The sequence below is a fragment of the Acinonyx jubatus genome, chromosome C2, assembly GCF_027475565.1.
Source record: "Acinonyx jubatus isolate Ajub_Pintada_27869175 chromosome C2, VMU_Ajub_asm_v1.0, whole genome shotgun sequence".
Taxonomy (NCBI): domain Eukaryota; kingdom Metazoa; phylum Chordata; class Mammalia; order Carnivora; family Felidae; genus Acinonyx; species Acinonyx jubatus.
In genome coordinates, this window is record NC_069384.1 from 74,343,589 (window position 1) to 74,370,103 (window position 26,515).

A 26,515-nucleotide genomic window follows, 5' to 3' on the forward strand; every position below is an offset into this window, starting at 1 on the left:
CACGGCCATTAAATGGTTCAGGTGGGATCCACCTCGAGGCCTTGGCAACTCACCCCAGATTCTTTGTATTATGCTAATTCTAAAAACCTTTCCCCCTGCCCCCACCCCCTTGTGTCTCAGGATGTGGAAGGGGTAGGATTTCTGCACCAGGGAGGCCCTGCAGGGTCAGGAGGAGGAACCCAGCCAACGGACTGCAGGTCTGCACGTGCCTGTTATGGGTCTTCAACTTGTAAGCACTTTCTAGGCGGCTTCAAGATCACCCTGTTAGCAGCCACAGCTGTTCCTCATAGCAGCTGCTTGTGCGGATTGGGTTGTGATTAATAAAGGAACTCAACAGTTTGTTCTTTCAGCTGTGCCCTTGGTGTGCACAGCCTGCTTTCAGAAAGGCTCTGTTTCGGATTCGGAACAACGCAGCCCTAACGGTGCACGGTGCCTGAGGGACTCCTGACCCTCCCGTGAGAAGGGGTGGTCCCTCCAGATCAGGGCTGGTGGGCCTTTGGACCTTGGTCCTTGGTCTCCGAATCAGGGATGCTGGGGTGCAGGGTGGTGCACAGTGGTATGGGATCACACTCAGCCTCTTGTCTAAGGGTGGGGGGGGGCGCTGCCCCTAGATGCCTGCCTGGCCTGTCATTCCTTGCTGCAGTGCTGCAGCTGGTTGAAGCAGATTGCCCGCCCCCCTCCCAGAGTTTCTCCCACAGTAGGTCTGGGATCTGGCCTGAGAAAGGCATTTCTACTAAGTTTCCAGGCGATGCAGCTGCTGCTGGTCCAGAGTCCATACTTCAAGAACCAACGCTGGGGAGCCAGGACCGATCAGACTTTGGAAGTTTTAAGACACCCGGTGATGGATCTGGATTTTTACATGATATCTCCAGATTTTTAAATATTGAGATTAAAATCAAATATTAAAGGAACATCATGCGGTTTAAAACTGGAGGTCAAATAGTACACTGTGGCTGCCAGCATATCACCTCTGATCTGAATACTTTCAGAGAAATTCATGCGCTGTCTGCTCTGGAAACTAAGGCCCAAGGAGGGGCAGTAGTTCATCCATAGCCTGCAGCTAGTTTGGGGGCAGAATCTTGACTAGACCCCAGGTGACCTGTCCACCTGCTGTGTGTGTGTGTGTGTGTGTGTGTGTGTTGGTGTTAGTCCTAGTATACTGTCTCCCAAATAAATTTTCCCTTTGAGCGGAAACACTGTATAACTTTGAAAATAATAATCACACTGAAATAATTTTTTACCGAGTTCCAGGCACAGTTCTAAATACTTTATACTTCATGTGTGTTAACTTAGTTAGTCCTAACAACAAACCTATGAAGAAAGGTTATTCTTCCTATTCTTATATTCTGATGAGCATTCTAAAGCACAGAGAGGCTAAATTTTTGCCCAGTGTCACAGAGTTACTGGTAGTGTCAGGATTCGAACCCCAGAAATCTAGCTTCAGGCAGAGAGCAGCAAATCATTATGAACCTTCTTTTGTATTTCATTAAACAAACAAACAAAAAACCCTTTCCTCCTGCAAAATGGAAATCACTGTTGGGATATTACAGTTTTAACTAATGCTGCTAGGAAACTTAGAAATTAGCTGGCCTGAGTTCCTCCCTCCCCCGTTTTACAGAAGTGGAAATGGAGGCCCATAAAGGAGAGGAGACTTAATCATCTTGAACACTGATTTTACTTTTGGGCAGAGTGGATGTTAGGTAAGTGTCCAACAAGTGACTGGTTCCTGAGAAAGGTGCTTACCCCTGAGATGGGTCACTCAGTAGCCTTTGCTCCTGAGGAAGGGTCTGCCTTGGTTTGAAGGGAGGGTGAGGCACTGAGAGGGCTGTGCTTTAGGCACAGAGTATTCCCTTGCCCCAGAGCCACCTTGTATCATTTGAAGGTCTCTTAATTGCTATTAGGTGAAGGATGCTAAATAAATAACCTCACGGGCACAGTGTATTTCTGGTCTTGTCGTGTTTGCCTTTGTCTTTTGATTGTTCCTTGTCTCTCCCTGTCCAGTTTCTTTCCTGTGAAGTGTGTCCTTTTCTCACACCTGTGCTGTCTCCACAGCTGTGAGCCTCATGGTGAACATGTTCATCTCTGAACATCCTGTATGTATAGGAAGGGAGGGGCTGGCTGGGTGGACTGACCGCAGGACTCTGGGCCAGCCTATGCTTGGGGGGAGGTGCAGCTCCAGGGGCGAGGATGCCATCTTGGGACCTGAAGGAGAGCCACCAACTACTGTCCCTCCCTGCTGCTGGACTGGGGGCTCAGAGCCTTAGGAGGATTTAGAGTTGTAATAGGATTCAAAGAATTACAGACAAGTTAAGCCAGTGGGGATCTTCCTGAGATCAGTTCACCCACCCCAGCATTTTCCTGGTGGGGAAATTTTACCCCATGGTGGACAGTGACTTGCTCAAGGCCCAAATGGTGGTGGTTGGGAAATATGTCCCTGCTGTTGGACACAGATTGTTCCAAATGCTTTATAATCATTAACCCCTTTAATCCTCACAGCAGTCTTATGATGAGGGTACTGTTCCTGTTGCGACTTTACTGATGAGGAAACCACTGCAGGTAAGTCACTTGCACAAGCTGGCCATGGGGGCTCCATTCCAACCCAGGAACCCGGCTCCTTCCCTCCTTGTACCTCTCCAAAACACAAGTAGCCTTGCTTTCCCAGGCTCTGTGTTAATTGCTGGTATCTAGACGTGAGGTGGTGCCAAACACTGAGGGGTGGACGGAAGGAAGAGTGTGGTGGGTAAGGTGGAGAAGATGGTGATTGTGTTACCCTGCAAGCCAGTGGCTCATATGGTTCTTCTGGTTCCTGGTCCAGAGTCTTGTCATTCCATCATTAGGCCTTCCTTGGCAGCACTCAGGACAAACATTCCTTTGAGGCTTGTGGTTTATGTTTATTGAAAGTCCTTTGTATTACATCTCATCATCTCCACAGTCTCTCCGTTTTGAAAGAAAGAAGGCATGTCCCAGTTAAGTGATTGATTTAAAGCTGTATAAAGGTCAACTAGGCCCTTGATACTAAGTAAATTAGGGCAGTTTTATGAAGGCTTTTTCCTCTCTCTCTTCCACTTCCACCCCCCCTCCCCAGTGGGTTTCATTCCAGATTTAGAGCATTTAATTAGGACATAGTTAATGTAGTCTATCGTTGTGGGGAGGATGGGGAGCAGATCTTTTTTCAGTGAAAGACAGATGCCAAAGGTACCCTTGACAAAGTTTGAAATCAAAATTTATAAATTGAATTGGATTTTATGTGGCCCAAGGCATCTGCCTCTTCAGTGTTGTGACTGTTTTTGAAAAGTGTTCAAGTAAATTACTCTGCCCAGTTTCCCTGCTTTGTAAGCGCAGGTGTTTGTGCATTGGCTTGTCTTTATCGTTGTCATCATGCTGCAAGGTCAGTCATTGGGATGAAACAACTTCTTGAGATGCTAGTGCTCATGATACAGGAGATTGGAATTAGAATCCTTAGAGAAGCTCTATTCCCAACCTACTTACTCATGGCTTTCACACAGTAGAATATCAGTGGCAATGGAAGTCAGTAGAAGTATCCCAGATTGGTGAACCCATCTGCACAATGTAGCAACTCATGGGAAGGGATTTTGTTGTTGTTGTTGTTGTTTTGAGAGAGAGAAGGAGCCAGTGACCTAGGAGCAGAGAGAGTGAGAATCCCAGGAGGAGCAGAGGGAGAGAGAGAGAGAAGTAGGGCTCACCTGATGTGGGGCTTGTGCTTACCTGATGTGGAACTTGAACTCATGAACCGTGAGATCATGATCTGAGCCAAAGTCAGATGCTTAATGACTGAGCCACTGACGCACCCTGGGAAAGGGTTTTATAATGTCTAATTCTTGGGGAAGAGAGGACTGATGGGAAACGATTTTACTCAGTATTTTTGTCATTCAAGACCAACCAACCCCTGTCCCTGTCTCTTGGATCCCATTCTGTCTGCGGGCTGCTTTGGCTGAGGCCCTAGAGATTATTCCTGCCTCCTTCATCTGCAGGTTCTCTTTGTTACACATTCGTGTGTACATCCTCTATTTTTTCAACGGAGACCTTGAAGGACCTCAGCAATAGCCCCTCTGCTAGGCAGTAGAAATACAGTGCGGAACAACCCTTCACATTGTTGACACAAGTCTTAGGAGGAGCTGGACAATGAAAAAAGAAATGTACATATTATGATCAAAGTGCTGAAGGAAAAACCAGAACAAAGCAGGGCATATTGCTGTGATTTGTCATTCCTTCTCCAGTTTGACGTCGCTGACCTTTCTCCCCTAACCTCTCTTCCCATGGCTTCTGTGACAACATACTCTTGCTAGTTTTCTCCTTTTTCTGTTTAACGTGTAAGGGACAGACTTGAATACTTTTTAACCCTTGGTGACTGCTTCTGTCTCTTCCTCCCTCACTTTCTTTGATCTGTCTCACAGTGCAATTTTTTGTCTCTGCTACTGCCAGTGTCCCAGCCTGGAACTTTTTACTGCCTCTTTGACAGCTCCCCCTGGGTGGCCCAGAGGTGCCACAGACTGAGCGTTCAAAGTGAAGTTGTGCTCCAAACCAGCTTCTCCTCAGTCAGCCACACCACTGTTGACCCAAGTGCCAAAGACAGGAGCTTGAGAGTCCTCCTGAGTTCCCCACTCTTCCCCCACCGACCCCCCATCCCAGAGTTGGAAAGGAACTGAGGCCTGCCCATTCTGCCTCTTCCTTTAAGCCCTCACTTCCTTCTGTCCATTTCCGTTGTCGCCACCCTAAATCGGGGCGACCACCATCCGTTTCCTGGATTACTGCAATAATCTGCACACTAGGTTTTCTGTTTCTAATCTTGCATGTTTCGAATCCATTCTGGAGAAGAATGATTCCAAAAAGAATCCATTCTTGGAAGCTGAGTCATCTTTACAATATGCCTAAATCCCTCCAGGGCAGCCCATGATTCTTCACATGGAGTTCACACTGCTCAAGTGTATTTCACAGGGCCTTTGAGGACCCAGCTGCTCATGTCTCTGGCTTCATCCCCTGCCAGTTTTACTGTTTATTTCCTGTACGCTTGCTGTAAGGTAGGCCCTGTGTGAGGTACCAACTTTGCGTTCCCTCTTAAAGGAAAAACCCAGACATTCTGAATGTAACTAGAAGGCCTCAGTGCCCTGTCTCCTATGGCCTCTTTCACCTCATCTCAAACCTCAGACGTCTTCACTGACTTGGTTTCAGTCACATTGACCTTTCAGTTCTTAGGAAATATCACATCGCCACCCACTGAGGCCCTTTGCTGGAATGTCCCATCCCTCCCACCAGATGCCCACACAGCTCATGAACTTCTGTTACCCATAAGATCTCAGCTCAGTCAAATCAGCACTTCTTAGGGAGGCCTTTCAGGCCAGCCCAGAACTGGCCAAGTTCTCTTAAACTGGCCTCCTAGCTTCCTGGGCTTCTTGGCTGCACTGGTCAGTTATGAACTAGCAGTGATTTATGACTGATAGTCTAAAGTCTGACTTTTCCCACTGCCACAAAAGCTTGATGATCGTCTCTGGTTATGTTATTTTTTTCACTTACCTGAATTATAATTGTTCAATAAATTATGTGTGTGTGTGTGGGGGGGCTCCATAAATATTGGTGGTGGTGTTGGCTATTCTTCCTTTGTCCTAGCAGTTACGTGGTAGACAGTTCATGATAAGTTCATGATGATGGCCACGTGTGTGGTGAGTTCTGAGTACGTACCTTGGTGTGGTGAGGGGGTTTGTCTTCCTTCCCCAGTCTCCCACCTCTCTGCAGCATGTAGACTTGGAATTACAAACATGTGGACTTTAGAAATTATGTAGTCCAATCATTTCCAACCTGTTCTCAACATGAGGGTCTTTTTTTTTAATCCTGTGACATAAATTATGAAGGTTTAAATGGGAGTGGTTATATTTTTACTGTCAGTTCATTGGGGAAAAATGAGTAGTTATGGAAAGCTACAGTGGATTTAGTTAACCATGGAAATTGCATTGAATTTTTTTGTAATAACATCTACATGTATTTGAAAAATACTGGTGTGTATGCATTAGAGCAAGTGTTTGGTGGGCATATGGATTTATAGTACCAATAACTCCATGCTTCTGTGCTCTCTCAGGAACTAGCCATTTAGTCTGGCTCTTTATTTTACATTTGCATGAGATTTAGAACTGGTTACCTGGGAGCTTATGTTTCTCTGTATATATGTTTTATTTGAGCAGTGTAGTGTTTTTAAAAATTTAGAGCAAACATTTAAAAGCTGGGAGATTTTTCACAAAATCAGATTTTCAACTTGAAAAATTAGAGGGACTGGGCCTTATTTACCATATGGCCATAATCACCTGGTACTGACCAGTAAGTGACTCCTTTAGAAGTGCCACACTTCTGGGGCTCCTGGGTGGCTCAGTTGGTTGAGCGTCCAACTTTGGCTCAGGTCATGATCTCACGGTTTGTGAGTTCGAGCCCCATGTTGGGCTCTGTACTGACAGCTCAGAGCCTGGAGCCTGCTTCAGATTCTGTGTCTCCCTCTCTCTCTGCCGCGCTCTCTCTCTCTCTCTCTCTCTCTCTCTCTCAAAAACAAATAAACATTACTTAAAAAAAAAAATTAGAAGTGCCACTCTTCTGGGGCACCTGGGTGGCTTAGTCGGTTAAGCATCCGACTTTGGCTCCGGTCATGATCTCATGGTTCACAAGTTCGAGCCCTGTGTTGGGCTCTGTGTTGACAGCTCAGAGCCTAGAGCCTGCTTCAGATTCTGTGTTTCCGTCTCTCTCTGCCTCTCCCCTGCTCACACTCTGTCACTCTCTCTGTCAAAAATAAAAAAAAAAAAATTGAAAAACTTAAAAAAAAAAAGAAGTGCCATATTTCCTTCTGTTTTTCATGGTGCTCACCTATGTCTATGGTTATAGAGCAAGTTGCCCATAAAATGGGACCTGGAAACCTGGTGACCTCTCCCCTAAAGGAAGGAGGCCTCCTGTCAGGTGTCTGCAGAAGCTTGTGAATAGGAAGGGCCCCGGGCCAGGAGTCAGGAAGCCTGGATCCTTGTCCCCTTGCTGTTACTGACTAGCTTGCTGACCTTGAACAAGATATGCAATCTGAGCCTCAGTTTTGTCGTCTGTTACCAATTTGAGAAACACCTCCTGGGCCCCCCAGTGTTGTTTGGTCTGGTAGTATAATGGGGCATGTTTGTTATTAAGTCCCCCATGTTCTCTTTCCTTGTCTCTGCCTCTGTCTCATGGAGGGATTTATCATCTATTATTGCACCTTGCTGTTCACTTCAGAAATATGAGAAGGGAGCTCTCAGTTCTCCCCTCTTTCTCTCTCCAACCATTTTTTTTACCCCTGGCCTGTCTAGAGCACTTCTCTTCCTTTTATCCCACGTCCTCTGCTCCTGCGGAGGTGTGGGGGTCCCAAAGCCATACCCAAGCTCCTGCAGTGACACCCAAGACACCTCAAAGTTGAACTCCAAATATCAAAGAATTGTGGTTGAATTATTGCCTATTGAGATACTCAGTAACTGGCCAACCGTGGTGCTGATAATATTCTGAAATGCTAACAGGATACCAGGCTAGCATGGAGGATTTGGTTTTCAGTGACATCGTCCTTGTAGGCAAGATGTGTGGTTATGCATTAAATTTCACTCTTTGAAAGGAACAATCCAGTGCTTTTGTCCTTCTGGATCTGCAAGGGACAGTAGGCATCAATGCCACAAAAGAGGAAATAAACAGGAGTGTCAGTCTCTGGGATTACATGAAGCAGGGTGGTGTAGTGGAAAGAAAAGAATGGTGTTTTGGAGTCAGGCAAACCTGAGTCTGTTATGGGATAGCTGTGTGACGCTGGGCAAACTTTCTGAGCCTGTTTCTTTGTTAATAAAACAGGGATCAAAGAACATGTTTTATCTTTTAATTTTATGCAGGCCCACCTCAGAGATGTTGCAGGTTCAGGGCTAGACTACTGTAATAAAGTGAGTATCGTAATAAAGCAAGTTAAATGAATTATTTGGTTTTCCCAATGCATAGAAAATTCTGTTTATGCTATACTACAGTCTAAGTGTGCAGTTAAGCAGTATGTCTAAAAAAAAAAAACAATTCACATACCTCAGTTTAGAAATACCTCCTTGCTAAACAATGCCAACCTGCGTCTGAGCTTTCAGGGAGTGGAAGTGACAGATCACACGTCATCATAACAAATATAGTAATACAGAAAAGGTTTGAAATACTGCAAGAATTACCAAAATGTGACACAGAGACACGAAGTGAGCAGATGCTGTTGGAAACATGGTGCCCATAGACTTGCTTGGTACAGGGTGGCCCCAAACCTTCAATTTGTTTAAAAAAAAAAAAGGGTAGTAGGTGCAAAGTGCAATAAAGGGAAGCACAGAAAACAGTGTGCCTGTACATGAAATTGCCCTTCTTGTCCTTTTTTTTTTTTTTTTTTTCTGAAAATCCTTTTTTTTCCTCCTTGAAATAAGATTAGTGGGTCAGCCCGTGAACAGAGAACTAGCATAAAGTTGTCTCAATAAAAATGTACTGTGATTCTTTGTGCAAACATTTTGGCTCGACATTCTCTTGGGTAGGTAGAATGGAGCTCCTAGTGATTTTTTTTTAAGCTTTGTAAATAAACAAAAGTAGATTTTCCAGGAAACTTAAAAGAGATTTCTTCTGCCTTTAATGGTTTTCCAGATGTTTTGAAGTGGGTAGGATTGGCTAAACTGGATGCTTACTCCAGCCACTCTATAAACCCAGCTCACAGGGCCTTTGGGAGGGGAACAGAGCCCTCTCCTCCCACCCCTCCCACCCCCATTCCACAGTGATCGGCTGCCTGGATTAAAGTAAGTGAAATAAAGTTGAGGTTTAAAATTTGATATTTCTATCAATTTTTACCCCAAAGAGAGGGAGAGGGAGATAATTTAGGGGAGACCTGACCTGGAGATGACTGGGGTATATGCTCAGGTATGAGAGAATGTGGCATGCACACTCAAAAGTCTGCATAGGAGTTTAAGATTGCACTGATACTTTTAAGAATTTAGGGTGGCGCTAGAGGTTGGGCATCTGCTGGTGAAATGAAGGAGAAGGGCCCTGGGCCAGACGTAAGAGTATTAAGAAGAGACTCATCCTCCAGGTTTCTTGAGAAGTGGGGGCCATGCAGAGATGCCCTAGCAGGTACCCCATTCACCTACCCATCACGCAGCCTCCAGGAATTGATGACTGGCTGGTTGTGGAGAGTGAACTTGGAGTTGATGATGAGTTGGACACCCAAAAGGATCCTGCAGAGACTGAAAAGGCCTTGGGAATGTTCCCTGAGGGGTCAAAGAGGAGATTTCTTATGAATGCTTGCTTTTGTTACTACTCTTAACTTTTTGTGTTGTGATTAGGTGAGAAAAAGCTGGAAGGGAAGTCTTTCCCTTGAGGGAGAACTGCCCGGTGAAACAGTTGTACCATTCCTCAAAATGCTAGCTCCTGTGACCCAGGTGGGAGATGGAGGGCCGGGTGCTGGGTGGGCAGGGGAAGATGGCTTCTTAAGGAATGGAGGGGTGGAGCCTCATCTCCGCTTTCAGGAATAGAAGTGGAAGCTCTAGTAACTTCTTCAGAAAAGAAATGTGACAACATTATGGGCCATGGGCAACAAGTTTGTAAGGTTCTGGCAGCTTTTAAATGTTCTTGGGTTTGTTGCTTCTACTACCCATTGTCTCTCTGCTGTTATGAGAGGTAGAGATCTCCGAGATGAGAGATGTACTTATCTTCAGGGGGAGCCAGGTAGAGGGCTGCACATAAAGCTGGGGAGACAAGGCTCTACTGGAAAACCGGTGGGGGACAGAAGAGCCTGGGTTGGGCTCTGAGGAAGGGGCAGCCACTCCTGCCTCAACAAGGCTAAGAATTGCTAGGGATGCTTCCCAGTTGTTTCAAGAAGTGGAAGATTATCCTGTGATACCACAGGCATTTGAGACGTTGCTCTCTTGCTTACTGTGTTGTCTTCAGGAAGTCACTTACCCTCTCTAGCACTCCCTTTCCCAACTATAAATGGGGAAATTGGGTTGCCCGAGTCTATGATTTTAGGATTCTGTAAGTCATTGGTACCGGAAACTTGCAACGAGTAGCTGTACTTTTGACATTTCTGGGATAGATGTGGAGATTTGCCAAGGTAGTTGGTTTGGGGGCAGGTATTTTTGCAGGGACTGTATGGAGAGCGGTTTCTGTTCTCATTTGGGGAAGTCATAGCGCCACATCACAAGACTCACGGGGAAGCCCAGGTCCCCTCCTGTGGCTCCCTGAAGGGCGACTCCCTTGCACTCCAGGGAAGTGTGGCCCCTGTCAGAGGTTGGTGAGTTGGCCCCTGTTGCTATTACTGGTACAGAAGCTCAGGGCTACAAGCTCAGTGGACCCTGGCTGCACCATGGAAGGCACCAAGAAGGCAGTTTATACTGAAGGTGACAGCCAAATATTTTTGTACAAATTAAAGTAGGTCACCAAATGCAGACTTCATCTTATCTTTTTTAAAGACTTCCTGCTCATTTGCCAAGGTTCCAAATAATACAGTTTCAGAGGTTCAGAGGTGTCTAATACAATTTTTACCCCCCGCTCTGTACATAATTCTATGCCCATTGTGTAACGCTATTAGAAACATTAGGGTAATTAGAGAGCTACTCTCTGCTTTTCATTTGCTGTAACACTAACCCTCAGTCTGCCTACACTGGTCATATTAATAAGTAATGACTCAAAATTAAAAAGAATTCAGCAGACTCCTAAATTAAGATTTTTCTAAGCCTTTCTTCCTCGCAGTCACATGCTACTTACTGCATGCAGGTGGGGAAGGTGATACATGGGCATATGCTTTGGGTTAGGGGTTCAGAGACCCTGCTTCTAAGTCTTCGTCTGGAAAGCAGGGACACAGCTATCTGAACTCTCCGTCACTGGTGGGTATGAGGAGCAGAGAGCCTGTTGGGTGTGAAAGCACTTTGGAAGCTGATGATGGATGGACAAATGCCAAGCCATTGGGGGTGATGACACAGTTCCTGAAGTGTGAGCAAAAAGAGAATGCCATTTTCCCATGTGCTTCTGGGCACCCTTACATGTGTGTTTCGTGGAACAGAAATTTTACACTTAATATTTGGTCTGGTAATTGTTATGCTTGTTGGACACATTAGCACGTACAAAGAACATTTTCCCCTAAACTCTCTTAGGGAAGTGGTTTTGTGTTTTTATACCCTACGGCAATTAAGGTGCCGATGGGTTAAGTAATATGCCTAAAATCAAATTAAACTGTTCAAAAATACTTTGCTAAACATTTGGCTTGTCTTCACAGCCTTTGGAGCTTTTCTTTTCTCATTTATCACATTTGACTCTGGGAAGGCTTCCACCACCTCTATAGCAATAATAACAGCTGGCATTTATTGAAGCTTGCCTATGCCAGCCCAGTGTACAGATGAGGAAAGCGAGGCACAGAGATGTTAGCTTGCCAAAGGTAACACAGCTCATGTGACAGCCCCATCTGAGCTATTTCTGTGCTACTAGGAATAAAAGCAGGACTAAAAGCATTGACTGTATCCTAGGAGCCAGGTGCTATGTTAAGTAATGCCCATTCAGAACCTCGTTTGGTGGCACACTCCCTGTGAGGGAGGCCCTGGAAAATGTTCTGCAGGCGGGAAACTCCTATCATCCTTTCTGGTTTCACAGTCCACTTACAGCATCTCCATTTTGCTTTTCTCTTGCTGATCTGGAAACAATCCCTCTTATGATGCTTTCCTTACTCTCCTGTAACACTGGTTTTGCTAATCAAGATGTTACACATCAGCTGCCTGCAGCCTGAATTTAGCAGGTAGACCTATCATAGTTGACCCTGATTGTATTAAAAACAAATATGAAATTGAGTTAGGTGACAGCCTCTAAAAATTCAGGTGACTATAGTGGTGCCTGGGTGGCATAGTCGGTTGAGCATCCGAACTTTGGCTTGGGTCATGGTCTTGCGGTCCGTGGGCTTGGGCTCCATGTTAGGCTCTGTGCTGACAGCTCAGAGCCTGGAGCCTGCTTTGGATTCTGTGTGTCCCTCTCTCTCTGCCCCTCCCCTGCTAATGCTGTGTCTTTTCTGTCTCTCAAAAATGAATAAACATTTAAAAATAAATAAATAAAAATTTAGGTGACTATAGAAAAAAATCTACATTTGGGATTTCTTATGAAAAACTGTGACAAGACAGGATTTGCTTATCCACCTACCAGCACCAAACCACTCCCTTTAGACTGAAAATGACCTTCATCCCCCACCCCCACCCCATCTTCTTTCTCCATCTCCCGCCTAACTATCAGACTGCGATACCTAGGAATGTATACCTTATGTAAGATAGAAAAATAAATACATTTGGGCATACAGAAGAAATTTAGGAAGTGTATGTTGAATTGAATTAAAGTTACTGGCTTAGAAATAGTCTTAGTTTGGTAATAGAATATTTGCTATTTGTGAGCTGACCATTTCTCATGATACTTTTTGGGCAGATGGGTACATTAGGCTTAATCTATTATTTAAGGGAAGAAAGGCTCTGTCCCTATGCTTGAAGGTCTATGACTCATCAAAAGTTAAAAGATATACTTAGACCTACTCTTGATAAAATTACTTTTATTGTCCTAGTCAGCATCTGGTAATATGAGAAAACAGTATTTTCTTTAAAACAAACCATAGATTTGATGAGTTAAATGAGGTAATGTATGTGAAAGCACTTTATATATTATTAGGTATTGAACCAGTAAGTTATTGGAGATGTTTTGGGAGCAATATCACCTTATCATCATTTCAAGCTTATGACAGACATTTAAATCTTTTGCTCTCTGCCACTTTGTACCTTACTCGACGAGGCACTTACCTCTCCTTTTCCATAGGTATATAAAAATGTGGCTAATGTTATTTCCCAGCACCTAGTACAGTGCCTGCCGTAGAGAAGGTGCTCATATTTACGTTGGCTAAGTGAATAAATAAATAAATAGACATGGGGATTTTTGAGACCTTACTGAGCTAGTGCACATAAAACATCAAGCAGAGTGTCATATATTAGCTTGCAGTTTTTAGTTTAGACTGTTTTCTAAAACTTTCTCCTGGACACAGCCTGGGGGGTGATCTGTGTTCTTGGATGAAGGCAATGGAGAGCTGGCAGGTGTGCCGACAGGCAGGTGACAGAGGCCGCAGAGCCCCGGGCTGTGTGTGAGGTGCTGGATGGACAGAAGCAAACTCCTACAAGGGCCAGAGCTGGTCTGTTGCTCTCATCCCTGGCCTGTCTCATCCAGAGCATGCCACAGGCAGATGATTAGGCAGGGGCTAGGTGAGTTCAGACACATGGAATTCTGGACCTTGGGATTAAACTATTGGAAATAATATGTCAGATCTGGAAGGGCCCTTTGCAGTCATCGGCTCATCACTGTCTCTATGTAAAGATGTGGAAAGAGCAAGGACACTGGAGTTGGAGAGGCCTTGGTCTTAATCTCCCTGGGTTGCCTTTTCCTATCTAACTGTTGGCATGAGTCTTAACTTCCTTGATTCTCATGGCAATTCATTGGCTGTTTTTGAGGCTTAAATTCAGTAAAAAAAATTCTTTTTTTAAATTAACCATTTTATGTTTTAACTGTTTTTTATTTATTTTTGAGAGAGAGAGAGAGAGAGAGTGAGAGAGTGAGCAGGGGAGGTGCAGAGAGAGGGGGACAGAGGATCCGAAGTGGTCTCCACACTGACAGCAGAGAGCTTGATGCAGGACTTGAACTCATGAACTGCGATATCATGACCTGAGCCAAAGTCGGACACTCAACTGACTGAGCACCCAGGTGCCCCAAGTATAAAACATTCTTAGCACGATACCTGACATGGACTTGGTACCAAAGAAAAATAGTGACCCTCATTGTCATGGAAAGGAAGTGGAAGTCTAGAGAGACAGGAATGGTTTGTGATAAGTGCTGGCTGTGGGGTGTCCACCTGGTGCTGGTATCTCCCAGTGTGGGTGTGTGGTGGTCAGGAGATGGATATTTATTGCGGCCAAAACTGAGCTGCCTTTGTTGGAGAGTGAGCTAGTTTAGGAATATCACAGCGCAGGATCTACTTACTTATTTGAGATAAAAGGGTGCACCAAATTCATTGGAGCAGGAAGCTTCCAGAAGAACTTTAGGCAAATTGGAAGAGATGATGTGTGTTTTGTATTCTAAGTAGATCTCTGGTTTCGTCTTCTGCTGAGCGGTGGTCTTGTTTTTTGAGATAAGCTGTGAAGAAAAATGATGAAAATTATCTCTAAAAATATAAGAACTTTGAGCATGTCACTGTCATTTTCCTCCTCTCAAGACAATCTTTGAATTTTTACTAATACTTTAAAATTGCCTTTCTGCTTTCTCTCCACTGCTCTGCCTGGATGTGATATTTAGGGGCTTCTGAGAGGCATGTGCATCCTATATCAGTAGCCACCTGCTACGGATGACACAAGGGTGGCCATTATGACTTCATGACCTATCCTTACACTATATATCATTTTTGCTGAAATTCACGTGTTTCAAAGGTTTTCGCGAGATAGCACAATCACTTGGCTTCGTGGCTTTCAGAATTTATGAGTTTGTACCTGTGCGGTCAGGAAGAGTCATGACATGCCAACTGTTAACTTTATAGATAAGGTTTTTTCTGTAATCATTGCTCACAAACCAGACCACGTCAGACGTTTTCAGTACCTGGAAAACCATCATGCAGGAGGCTCAGGTTTACTTTTTGTCATCCTGCGCCATCAGGCATTAAAAGCCAACTCCGCCACCCTCTAAAACCCTGGCTTTCTTTAAAGGACAAGTGCCAGCTTTTTGTTTCTTTGGTGTCTTGAATGTTCAAGTTTCATTCAAATCATGATCTCTCCAAGTCTAGAGAGTTGAAAACATTAGGAAAAAAAATCTTCATTCTTTTATTTCTGATGGGAATTTCCCCTGACGACTGTGATCTGTGAAAATAAACTACACAACCATGAGATTCCTGCTTGTTTGCACATTACTTTGCCATTAACAAGTCACTTTTACATATTTGGGGGTACGTGGTATGAGGATATGAGGTTAGAGGTATGAGGATACGTCTCCTGTGACAAAGGCAGGAACATGCTTCAGTTACTTATTCCAAGGACGTGTTTTTCCAGAAGCACCAAACTATGTCAAGAAAAAGTTGCTCTTGTTTTTTGTGTCCTCAGGGAATAAAGAAAAGTGAAAAGAATTGTTTTTCTGATGAGCTGTAGTTTCAGAAATCGCATTAGACATTTCTTATTTCTTAAAATCCACCCTTCACAGAAAAGACATTTCTGACGTCAAATTTTGGATTATTTGGGTTTCTTATTGACTGAGCAGCATTTTTATTATTTTCTTTTATTAAACTGAGGGCCAGCTCTCTGGATGTAGGTGTTTAGGATCTGAAGTCTTTCTATAGGACTGGATTTAGTTTTAGGAATGGTAGAGTGTGGGTGTGAAAACTTTTACCGTAATGTTTTACTGTCATGTTGTACATTTTGCAAATAATCCACGGAACACTTTTCAAGTTTTGGTCCTTTGGGTATATAGGTCCTTGGGTATATTACCCCTCCATTCCTTTTGGAGGGGTAACAATTTGGCTTGGGCTTGCGCCTCCCTGGAACAAGCCTCTAGAAACTGTTTTTAGCCATGTTTCTGTGTCATCCTGTGATATACTCGAGGGCTTGGGCAGGCAGGGCCTGGCCTGGGCAGGTGTCTTGTAGTTTCCCTACAGGCTGCAGTCTCATGGAAGTTTCTGGGACTAGGCGCAAAGAGATATTTATTTGTTTTTTTGGTTTTTATTTATTACTTTTTAAAGTTTATTTATTTAGAGATGGAGGGCATGCACACGGGGGTGGGGAGGGTCAGAAAGAGGGGGGAGAGAGAATCCCAAGCAGGCTCCGCCCTATCAGCACAGAGCCCGACACGGGACTTCATCCCACGAACCGTGAGATCATGACCTGAGCTGAAATCAAGAGTCTGATGCATAACTGACTGAGGCACCCAGGCGTCCCAGTACAATGAGACTTTTAAAAAGAGTAACATACACCAACTAAAAATTAAGTATGAAGTATGAAATTAGAGATTCAGAGCCAAGAAACATCTCAGAATAACCAATTCATTGAATTTTCTTCCCCAGGAAGCTTCAATAGTCTGCATTCCAGCCATTCCAAGCTACTCATTGGTTTCAGTTCTCACATGCCTCAGTGCCTTAGTTTGTATTTTTCCTTCTTCATGTATTAGAAGCGTCAGTATTTTAAGGCCCAGCCTGAAAACCATCTTAAAGGAGACCTCCTTAATCCTTTTGTCAGTATTCTGCCTGCTCTGAATGGAGTGTGTGTGTGTGTGTGTGTGTGTGTGTGTGTGTGTGTGTGTGTTGAGCAGATAAATAAATTCTGTTTTAATTTTTCTCCTGGTGATTTTTCCACTGGACTATACAGTCCAGTCTGTGGAAGGTAGGACTGTGTGGGTATTTTCCTTCTACCCCCTGGTGGCTGCTCCCTGTGGCCCTGTGTGAATGGTAAGAGAGGGGCATGGTCCAAGCTGTTCCTCTAGACTTTGGATAGCTTGGAGCTAGAGTTCCAGGGTAGAGAGGGCATAGTACCATCTCCTTTATATCACTCCTCGCTGAGAGAAGTGAGAATTAACACTTTAGGAAACATTTTTTTGCAAAGAGGGGAGGGATTTAGAGGCTATAATTAGACTTCAAAAGACAATGAGTGGAGACAAAGCATTTTAAGTGAAGTGATTCATATAAACTGCTTAGTGCTTGCTTAGCACTTAGCAAGCTCTCAAGAAATGGGAACTGTATGATCATATGGTAATGGCTTAATCACATATCATACTGGCTAAAGGAGGGAATCCTCAGTTATAATCCCTGCCCTCTGGGCATGTGTAGTCTAATGGATAACAGAACAGTCTCTGAGGACAGAATACTTTGGTCACGTCCACCTGATGACCATAAGACATTAGAGGAACTAATTGTATTTTATGGACATGGTATTTTATGAGTAGAAATTCTTTTATTTTTTTGGTTCTTTTTTTTTTCAGTATATGAAATTTATTGTCAAATTGGTTTCCATACAACACCCAGTGCTCATCCCAAAAGGTGCCCTCCTCAATACCCATCACCCACCCTCTTTTTTTGGTTCTTTAAAGATATGATGATTGTTTAGGAATGCTTGTGCTTAAATAGATTTTATTTCTTTTTCAAATGGAATTTACTAGAGTTTCCAAGATATTTTGCTCTTGTAACCTTCTTACATTTTGTTAATGATTCTCAAGTCTTGCCTTGGCTTCTGAACTTTGATATATAGACTTTTTTTTTTTTCTTAGTAAAAAGTTTTTGTCCTGTCCACTGTTTTGGTGATCACCACTGAATGAATAATGATGCCTGCTGCTGGGGTGGTGCAAGGGGATCGGGAGACCTTTCTCCAGAACACAGCAGTGTGGGTGGGTGCCCTTCTAGTCTCCAGAGAAGCAATCTAAAGAAAGCTTAGCTGGCTTCTCCCCTTACAAATGCTTGCTTGCTTCCGTAAGTCCTCTATTGCCTTGCTATTCAGTGTATGACCCATGGACCTGCTGCATCACCTGGGAGCTTGTTAGAAATGCAGTATTTCAGCCCCTGCCCCAGTCCTGCTGAACAGAACCCACATGTTAACAAGATCTCAAGGCAAGTTATATGCAGGTTCAAGGTCTAGAAGCACTGGCCGTTCTAGAACCACAGCAGCAGGCAACGCAGGTCTCAGAACTGTTAACATTTGAAAAATATGCTGCTTTTTATTTCTGCTTCAAAGTAGAGATAAAATTGTGAAATGAAATTTGTTTTGGTTGGGCTGAACCTTCATTTAAGACTTGTTATCTTGGAGAACCTCCAATATATGTAAGTAGGGAGACTAGTATAATGACCTCCTATTTACCTGTCACCCAGCTTTAACAGCTCTAAACCCAAACTAATTTTATTTCTCAACCCAATCCCACCCTGCCTTGGAAAACAAATCACAGCCATATAATTTATCCCCAAACATTTCTTTTTCCCTTTTTAAAATTTGTGGTAAAATATACACAACATGAAACATACCATCTTAAGATTCTGAAGTACACCCTTAAATGGTGTTAAGTACATTCACATTTTTTGTGCAACCAAGCTCGAGAACTCTCTTCATCTTGCAAAACTGAAGGTCTATAAACATTAAACAGCATCTTTTTCCTTGTTAACGTAACCGCAGTACTATCTCACGCCAAAAAAAGTTACGTTAATTTCTTAACATCAAATACCCGATCAGTGTTCAGATACCAAATTAAGGCATTCAGCTCAACGTCTTCTCTCCGTGAAGCTGGTGGCCTTGTTTGTTCAGTGAAGAATCTAGAGGCAGGGTGACTGGAGGTTTTTCTCCTTTCCCATCCAGGAGCCTGGCAGGATTTCGCATGAAGGTTTCCAATATTCTTCTATTTTCAGAAATCAAGAGTTTTACGGTAAAAAGACCATGGACTTTTGATTAGAAGAACGAAGTCTGAGTCACTTATTGCTTCTTAGAATTGGGCAAAATAGTTACTCTTTTATCATTTCAGGCACAAGACTGCGATGAAAATCGAGTTAAATTGGAATACCATATAGCAATTAGAATGAATAAGCTAGAGCCCTATTTCCTGGGGGGCTAAATCTCAAAACCAGTTCAGAAGAGCAGGTTGCAAAATGATTTGTGCAGCCTGACACCATGTATTTAATGTTGGACAACAAACAATACTACAAATTGTTTATGATTACACACGTGGTAAGAGTATGACAACATGCTTCAGAATGATAGCTGCACATTTTAGGATAACAGTCCCCTCTCTCAGTGACAGGAAAGTGGCATGGAATGACTGTTTCTGTAGTTTTTTATTACCCCAAATTCTGAAGGAAGTGTGGTGAAATGTCAAGATTTGCTACAGCTGCCTGATGGGCATTCATGGTGTTAGTTCTGTCATGTATGTTTGGACACGCTGCAGGAGAAAGACTTTTTAAAACCTGGTCAGTTTATGTGCAAATATTTTTCAGACTCAAGTTACTCAAAAAGGTTACTAGGCGTATTCTCTTGACACTTGCAGCTCATCCCAGAAATTTTATGCTGAAGAACAACAACAAAAAAATTGATATTGGGTACAAAAACTATGAAAGTGATTTAACTGGTGGCCCTCTTGGTAGCATTAAAGGTGTAAAAAAACCAAAAAACCAAAAAAAAACCCCAAAAACCAAGACCTAGGAAGAGCCACTTGTGAAGTGTTATGGTGGTGTTCAACTTCCAAGCAGTCTTCTGTGCCCCATCCATTTTACCTGGGTGGATTCTGGTGAAGTACCAAAGAGTTTCAACAGTAGGCCAAAGCCTTTTTTTAATTTGATTGGAATGGATAGCTCGGTTGCTTCCCAGGAAGATTTGAGGTGGCAACGTAGGAGCTCCGCTGTGGCTATGTGACCTTGAAAGCGTCTCCTGGTCACAGAGCCTGCACTTCGCCCTCACTTCCCTCTGTTGCCGTCCTGTCTCTGGATAGTACGGCTTGGCTCGGAGTCCTGGGAGACAGGTGATGGTTTCAAAGAGCACTGAGAAAGGGGCTCCTTGGGGGACTGTTGGGTTGAATCACCTTCTCCTTCCTCACATCCGGGTTTTCCTGTTGTGCAGATGGAGCCGACTGATTAGTGGTCTCATTAGGATAATCGTGCCTAGAGGGTATGATAAAGGGAACACATTTGATATTTATTCATGAGTGTGGAACGGAAACCATTCACCCTGGATGTTCTTTCCAGCAATGAGGAAGATTTGGGCTTTTCCACCAAAGTAAGTGTGCTGGGGGTGGGAAGCAGACATGTTAATTAAGCCCCGTTGACAAGAATGATGGAATATGTCATGCCAAGAGCTTAAATAATTATTTCTGCAGGTGGTCTAGCATCAAGATCCCTTAGTTGTGGATGTTTTATTGTTAGTAATTAAATCACGACTACAACTATAGTCACATCCAGTACCTGAAGACAGCCCGGAGGTCCGTTTCTAGTCTAATGTAACCCTTGCTACTGTGATTTTATTTCCCTCACAGAACCGATTTTTGTCCCCTTAATCATATTTATTGCTCTTATCTCAACTCTCAAATATCTCTAATCTTCCAGAAACATATATAATTATCTTTTAAGGGTCTGAATCGTGCCAGCTGTAGCAGAAGAATTGCTTCCTGGCTCTTGCATGACACTAAATCATTTCGTATCAGGTCTTACCTATTACAGTAGGAATGGTACTCTGTCCATTTCTCTAAGTGATTCATGGATTTGTCCTCTCATTCAGGTATTCCTCAGGCATTTATGGAATGCCTCTCCTGTGTAGGGAGCTATGGCCAGTGCCTCGAAGGAGACAGAGTCATAGGAAGGGGGACACATACACATAGACACGTGGCGAGAGAGTCTCAAAGTAACCTCAGAATTTCTGTTTGATTTTGGTCAGGACAGAACAATTGTTGGCTTTGAAACCTATCTGTGTACCTCTACTACCCTCCACCTCCTTGCACTGTGGCTGGTTCACTTTTTCTCAGTCGCAGATAGTTCATGGGGAGAGAGTGTTAGTGCAAACTTGCAGAATAACTTACTGTGTCTGAATGGTGGAGAAGTTAGGGGGATGATTGGTTTAAAACATAAACAAGCAGCAGCTGTGGAAATGCAGTACAATTCCATGTTAACATCACTGCATAGACACTGGACACTGCCTTCGAAAGGTAAGGGAATGTCTCGTTTGGTATATCAGATATATTCTGATATCAAGGACTTTGGGCCTAGCTTTTCATGTGTGTGAACCCGTGTGCCTATGAGTCAAAGTGGCTTTGACTCTTAGCTAGCTCCTTAGCTGTGACAAGATGTCTTCAGATGCCCAGAGACAACCATACAGACAGACCAAGCCTGAGAAATTACTAGAACAGACTTTTGTTTGTTTGTTTGTTTAAAGCAAATGGAACTTTCCTGTCTGTGTCTCCTGCCATGAGATACCTTTAATGGAGAGTGGACATAGCTGGGTAGAGGTGAATTAACTCTTTCAAGTCAGGGAACTATTTAATAATCCTATGACTTTGTAGCTGGAACTGGCATTCAAGAGAGTGACTCTCCTAGTATTATGACAGCGTCCCTCGTACTGAGATTTCAGGCTACTGACTCTCCCTGCTGAACGTTAACTAGAGATACAACTACTGTATAGTGTTTTAAGATAACTTCTAATGGATTGCTTCCTTTCCCCTCTTCTTTTAGAGAATGGTTAAGAATTTATATCCTTGACAGTAAATACTAAACCTACCTGTGAACTAAGCTAGAAGCAGTCTCTGTAATCCCCCACACTTTGGCATCTCTTTTTATCTATCCCTATACTGCTCTTTCTAACCTAAAAGATAAATGTTTATGTACATGTTTTACCTCTATGCGAGGCTAGAAACTAGATCTTTTCTCTTGTATTTCTTTTGTCAGTGTATAACTTTTTTAAAGTTATAAACATGACTCTCATATAAATGTAAAATGAGTACATGTCAGAGTAGTATTGAACTCATGAATGAGGGAGCCAATTGGACGATAAAGCTGGTTCAGAGAGCATTTGAGGAACTGTGTAGTTATAGGCACTGACATATATTGAAATTAGATTGTTGGGTTAGATATGAAACTGGTTAATGCCCTCCAGGGCAATAAAACAACATTTGGGGCTCTCATTTCTACCAATCAGAAATCATATGGCTCTGTAATGGAAAAAAATCTACAAGTTAGCATGTAACTTCACAAAGTCTGAACCCATTTCAATGGTAATAAGCAAATCAAATGCAGGTACATCTCCTAGAGAATAAAATAATCCTTACACGTGCCTGTTGGGTAATATTCTAGTGTGGCGTCAAAAGTACATACTGCCTTCCTTTTGCCTTATTTCCAAGAATTGCATATTGTTTTCTGACATCCTCACTGTTGTTAGTGTGCATTCCTTCATTTCTTTGTTTTGTTTAATAATTACTGAATGTCGGTTTTGTGCCGAGTAGTAGGTAGGCACTTAGAGGTACATAACTGAATGAGTCAGATGAGTCAGATGGTCCTTGCTTTCATGGAGCTCAGAGACTATTCTGTTAACATCCTAAAAGGGAGGCAGGGAGTTCTTTTCAGGAATCAGTTTTATTGTGGAGAAGCAATGGTAATTTTTTTTTTTTTTTTTTTTTTTTTGGCTCACAGTCCCTTTTGGGTCTCTGTGCTTATAAGGCTAGGATAAAATACAAATGTCACAAAGAAGGACAACCAGAGCCAGTACTTTTTGGGACAAGAGCAGATCAATATCCATGCCACTTCTTTTTGTTCTAGTGACATTTATATCTTTTTAGTGATAACGTTTCACAGAATCAAGATTGTGCCGTCTGACATGAAGAGCTCCCAATAGCCTGTCCCGCCAGGTCTCTCCAGAGACCCCCTCTGTTTGTCTCCACAGGTATAGATGTGCTTATTCCTGGTTAGACCAGTTTGTGCAGACCTGCCAGAGAGGCTGCTTGGTAACTGACAGCTCAAATTTCATGGCTGTCAGTACAATTTTCTTACAGCAAATATATATACATTTATTTAGGGTGTTTGGAGGGTTTGCCGATTTAATTTAATTCATCCTTCCAAAAAAATAATGTGTGTGTGTGGGGAGGGGACATGGCTGACATTTGTCTCAGAGCTGTAAAACAGGGACCTGCAAGGAGCCTTACAGATGCTCTGGCTGCCCCTTTCCCAGCTAACACTGGGAAACTCAGCACAGAGAAGCCAGATATTAATTGTGCTCTTGTGATGAGTCACTACTAGACCCGAAGCTTTTGTTTAGTTTTCGGTTCCTTCTTCTATAATGGTGGTTCTCACCTGGATTTATTGGTGGCATATAGGAGTCCTCCAGGGAGGATGCTTTTCTTTTGTGTTTGCACCTTTGTATCTGTTTACAAAGGTAGGTGTGCTAGATGCTTGTTCAAGAAAATTTAGTTAATACTTAAAGGCATTAAGAAGAAAGCAAAAAGAAAATCCTCTGAAATCCTGGCCTTCAGAGATAATTTTACTGAAGATTTTTGGGCACATCCTTCCAGACAATCCTCTCTTAAGTATTTACATCTATATCTATAGTTGCACTTCGATGATGTGTATGTCTCTACAATTTTCAGCAAATGCAAAGAGGATCATTTTCTTGCAATGGATTCTTCTTTAACTTGAAAAACAATACTCAACTTATTTTAAGTACAAATGGAAAGATTTTCCTTTTGGGTTGTATTTTACTCATATTACTGTATCTCCATGATATAACTTAAACTTTTAATATTCTTACTTAATCATAAACATAAGGACAGGTCACGTCTTCAGAAGCAGTGGTTGTGCTACCTGTAGAGATGCACCATTCGGCTTCCCTTTGAGGGAAGGGCTTGCTGACAGTTGTGGGGAGGGCAGTCTGCAAACAGCCTTGTACTAGCTGTCAGCTCCATGAGGGTCCCCCTTGGCTGCGTCTGCACAGAGTTATTCGCCCTAGGCCATGCCCTTCCTGGGGCATCTGCATCTGGTGACATCTGATGACATGTGACAGTATGGAACATGAAGGCTCCCTGGATACCAGAACGTCCTGCTGATAAGCTGAGGCTGTCAGATTGCTGTGGTGTTCCAGCTCTTCCTCTGCCCAATCTGCTTCCTCTTCTTCCCTTTACAAGGGTTGAGCCTTAAGAAACATCTTGAACTCCAGACTATCACAGTGGATTTTGTTGTTGTTTACGACATGGCTCCATAGCCATTGGTGCAGGGCGAGCTTCTACTTGAGTTGCTCCTGTGATGGCATCCTGGGAGCCGGTGGAGTCCTAGGGGATTCAGGAGATCCTAATCCATCCCTCTTCTCCAAGAGAGCTCGCAGTCTCCTCTGCCCCTCATCAGAGGGTTTGAAGGGGTTTGGCTGTGGGCAGGTGTTAAAGCTGACTCTCTGTGGTTTTCAGGGAAAGTTTAAAAGACTTTGTTGCTGATGGTATTCTCTACAATAAAATCTATTTTGATTGGTCATGATATTAATCAGTTGGAGTTTTATCTGGTTTGGGAGACATTTCTCTGGAACCATTGAAAGCTCCTCCCTAAGAGTTAAGATTTTACTTTATTTATTTATTTATTTATTTATTTATTGCTTGCTTGCTTGCTTGCTTGCTTGCCTGCCTGCCTGCCTGCCTGCCTGCCTCTAACAGATACCCCTTTCCCTGACCCTGTCCACTTCCAACCTGATGCAGGATGGGTGGTGTCCTCTCTGGACGGTCCGTATTTGCACAACCTCTCCAACCGCTCTTTTATTCCAGCAGAAATTATAATCTCACTGATTCCTGGGAAGAAATATGGTGATGGAAGGTGAAGGAAGCAGAGAGTGCCTTTTGGAGGCCTAAGGGTTTTTTTTCCAGTCACTACATGTGCTCAAATGCAACGTTGCTTTGGTTAGTACTGAGAGCACCGATGGACCCTGCCTCTGTCTTCTCAAGGTCCCTGTGGAGTCCTTCATTTCATGGCTGTTTGTACTGGTGGAATCAGGCTTGAGGACAGCCATGTGTGCTCTGCAGCCCCTTGACATCTCCCCTCTCTGAGTGAGTCATTGTGGATCTCCCCCCTCATCCCCAACACTGAGTGTATTTTGCCTTTAAGCCCCTCTAGCCTTAGCCAGCAGATGCTGTGTGCATTCCAGCATCTGTGTGGGTTTTAGGGAGATAAGGAAGGCCTGCAGAAGGTGGCCATTGCTTCTTTAGCACATCTTTCTGTCCTTTTCCTGGGGTGGGGGTGGAGCACAGTGATCCTGCCCTTCAGCACCAGGTGCACCCCATGTGATCAGCGTATATGCTAGCTGGGACCGTAGAGCCCAGTTGGGATTCTCACAGTAAGGTCTGCAAGTCATAGTTCATTTAAATGCAGTAATTCAAAAGCTGCACTTGACTTAATGGATGCTTTTGAAAGCTTTTATAAAAAAAAAAAAAAGTTTTTTATGAAAGGGCAAACTAGACCAGAAGATGCTGCTGAATAAATCTTTATTCTATAGAAGGTAATAAGCAAAGCCCTGATATCAAAGAAGTTAAGCTTTTTATTTCTTGTCCAATTTTCTCTGTGGGGGGAAAAGGTCTATAAAGTCACTCATCTGTGTCCACCTTTTTAATAACTTAGTCATGCTGTTGAATTTGCCTGGGGGAAGAGAACTCAGAAGTATGTAATACACCAGGAGTCAAAAAGCCATCCGAAGTCCTTTAATTCACTCCTCAATTTTGGATGTTAGGAGGTGGGAAGAAGGGGAGGGACTGTTTAAAGGGACTTTTGTTAGGGATGGTGCCTCCCTATCCCATGTCTTTTCCCTACCCTCAGGCTCTCTCTACCAGTGATTTTTTCCTTTTTCAACAATAGGTTTGTGTGAGAGGAAGGTTATGATTTACTGGGGAACCCCAAATTCCCAGCAACTGGTATCTTCGGCCTTTCCAAGTTTTGACAATAAAATTCTAATCTGAATTTAGACACGGAAACTTCTGGAGAGAAAGATGTGCAAAACATGCGTCTGTCTAGAATACTTGCATGTGAGCTTACCGGACCCCCAAGCCCCCCCATCTGAGTAGCCTGGTATCACTCACTTGTTACCTATTCTTGTTAATAAAGATGTGTTGGTTAGGAGTTTGAAGTAGATTCCTGGCAAACATTTGAGTACAGATAAATGTTTTATATATGCATATATATTTATGTGTGTGTGTGTGTATGTATATGTTGTAACATTTTGACGCATATATATACATACACACAGCATGTAACTACAGATAAACAATGCATGGTTGAGGAATTACAGATGAATAGCATAGAACATGGGAAGATATCTGTATGAAGCCTTGTGGGAGGTCAGCAAGATTAACCCTACCTTTAGTGTCACTGACACCGGTGGCCAGGGATGCTTCATGGATGAGTTTATATTTGAGATGGGCAGAGCTTGGAGTAGTGAAGAATAGTGTGAAGAGGTATCCTATGTTTTCACTCATATGTAGAATGTGAGAAACTTAACAGAAGACCATGGGGGAAGGGAAAGGGAAAAAATAGTTACAGAGAGGGAAGGAGGCAAACTATAAGAGACTTTTAAATACAGAGAACAAACTGAGAGTTGATGGGGGGGTGGGGGGAGGGGAAAATGAATGATCGGCATTGAGGAGGGCACTTGTTGGGATAGGCACTGGGTGTTGTACGTAAGTGATGAATCATGGGAATCTACTCCCGAAGCCAAGAGCACACTGTATTCACCGTATGTCAGCTAATTTGACAATAAATTATATTTTAAAAAATAATTTGGTCAGAGTGAATAAATCCACTTTTTTATTAAAAAAAAAAAAAAGAATGGTGTGAACAAAGTTACAGATATTGGGAAAGTACTTACATGACTTGTCTGGTGGAAGTAAGCAGTTTGAAATGGTCCTGAATACTCAGGATGATTGTCCAAGTTTTTTTTTTTTTTTCAATTATGACATAGATAGTTACTAGTGCTCCTTTAAAGATGAGCTTGGAATCATCTAGAAT

The 26,515-nt window shown here is 43.1% G+C and overlaps 1 protein-coding gene across 2 annotated transcripts in view; it reads left to right on the top strand.

Moving 5' to 3' along the window:
• Positions 1-26,515, top strand: part of MB21D2 (Mab-21 domain containing 2) — a 114,547-nt gene that overhangs the window by 10,944 nt on the left and 77,088 nt on the right. The gene's annotated exons all lie outside the window — the stretch shown is intronic.